The following is a 2,462-nucleotide window of genomic DNA, read 5'->3' on the forward strand; positions in this document are numbered from 1 at the left end:
CTATACCTTGGTGAAAAATGTTCTCTATAGAAGGGGGATATCAACACCATTGCTAAAGTGTGTGCCGACCTCAAAAACCACTGAGGTGTTGGAGGAGGTACACAGTGGAATCTGCGGGAATCATCTCGGAGCCAGGTCATTGGCCAGGAAAGTGATCCGAGCAGGATTCTACTGGCATACCCTTGCTAACTTAGGCATCGGAGTGTCTTTGCAGGTACCACCCCCCATTCTTTCACACGTGCAAGTCGGACGGAGGAACACTGAGTTTCGGGCAAACGCGATAGTCTCCTCCCTCACACGTTTGGGCCTACCAACGTCATCCGGCCCACCAATCTCTGGTTACCCACCGTAACAATATTATTGCAAAATTGATTTTAAAATTAAAATATTTTTTGTTTGAAATAAAGAATATATCACATAATATCTTCACAGATATCATCTAGAAATAGTTTTGATTATATGATTATTTTCTTATTTAACTAGGAATATGGTTTTACCGTTATTGTACAATTATATGAAAAAATTATATTATTGAGTGACTCGTTCTTTTTAAACAAGTGTAATAACCCGTGTCATGCACATGATAAAACTGAAATTATAATTTTAAATTATTCTATTAAAATTAATTTGAATTGTAATAATTTAATTAATAAATAAATAATATGATGTGCATTATTCGTATTTTTTTAAATATAATATTAAATGTATTAACTCGAATATAGCTATTAAGTGTATAAAAATTATGTTTGAATTATGAATTCTCTAAATAAAATTATCCCGTTTAAAATATTTAAATTATGATTTCAATCGTAAATTACAATTATGATTTAAAAAATTTTTTGATATAATATTATATTTTTTTCTTCATTTTACTATTAATATGTTGATATTGCAAGTCTAAAATACAGTATTTTACTTAATCTTGACTGAAAAAGAAAATAGTTACGTGTTTCTATCATTTAATTTATTTAATACACAATGTGCTAACACTAACGATATTTTAAAAAATATATATATTGATAAAAATAGATATAATATAATTACAAATATAACATAAATAAATAAAATATATAAATAAATACGAAACCAATATATTTACTAATGTCTTTGTTAAATTTTATAAATTAGAGAATAAATTATGTATTCGGTTGCTTGGTGATCACATAAATGATCAAGTAATTGATTGTAAATTGATCTCATCGTGTACATCTTATTTTTTTCTCATTTTTGAATGAAAGCAAGAATTAAGGGAGTAAATAGTAATATATAAAGAAAAAAAATTTGCACCACAACACATGATTATAACCTAAAGAAATATTCATATTAAAATTTTACATACTGCAAATCATGAAAATCAATCACAATGTACTGGTCACTTTTCTCTATTTTTTTACCATGATATGAGTTTTTCTTTTCTAGTCAAGAATCTAATAACATCTAAGTGAACAAAAAAATTGAATTAAAAGTACTAAATTAAGGACAAATGAGTGAATAATATTTCGAACGTGTATAAAATAAAAAGAATTTACTTATTTATTTTATATTCAACGATAAAACTAACAATAGTATATTAATAAAAGGATATACCTTTAAAAAAGTCACAATACAATTTCAAATAATTTCATAAATAAATTATTAAAATTTTTGTCATCGATAAAATGATGCTATTATACAATTTTTTGGCAAAACTTAAAATCAAAAGGAAGATAATTTTGTGTGGGTTAATATAAATTAATTACGTACCAAATAGTAGAATCGTTTATTTGTTTGTTTCAATATATCAGCATGAGCAAGCAAATTAAAATGATTATCCAGAATTTTACGATCATCGACCAAATGTACTATACCTGACTCCATCTTAAAAGATATTTTGCACGTGTGTACAGTCAGAAGATACATTCCGCTTGATTTTTCAATTTCAAAATTTGAGAAGACATAGACTTTTCTTTCTACCAATTCATTCTCAAATATTTTTCTCAAATAATTTTTGATTGAACAATTAATTTTATCGTATTGCAAAATAAATTAAATATAAAAGCTATTAAAAAGAATTGTCTTTGACTTGATTGAACAATGAATTTTATCGTATTGCAAAATAAATTAAATATAAAAGCTATTAGCATTTACAAAGCTATTAAAAAGAATTGTCTTTGACTTGTAAAATGGTGTACTTATAAAATTAACTTAAAATATGAACTACAAATATTTATAAGAATTTAATTTTGATACACTGACAGTGTAAAGTAGTTTTACACGTGTATCTAATTACGTAATAACACATCAATAAAAATAAATACATTTCACATTGACCGCGTGCATGGTCATCTAAAAGAACGGATGTGATTGCACGACTATGTAAAACACTTTACACTGTCAGTGCATCAAAATTAAACTCTATTTATAAATTAAACTTAGCATTACTTGAAAAAATTTAGTAAATGAATCAATTAATCTTATCATCT

The sequence above is a fragment of the Arachis ipaensis genome, chromosome B03 (assembly GCF_000816755.2).
Source record: "Arachis ipaensis cultivar K30076 chromosome B03, Araip1.1, whole genome shotgun sequence".
NCBI classification, from domain to species: Eukaryota; Viridiplantae; Streptophyta; class Magnoliopsida; order Fabales; family Fabaceae; genus Arachis; species Arachis ipaensis.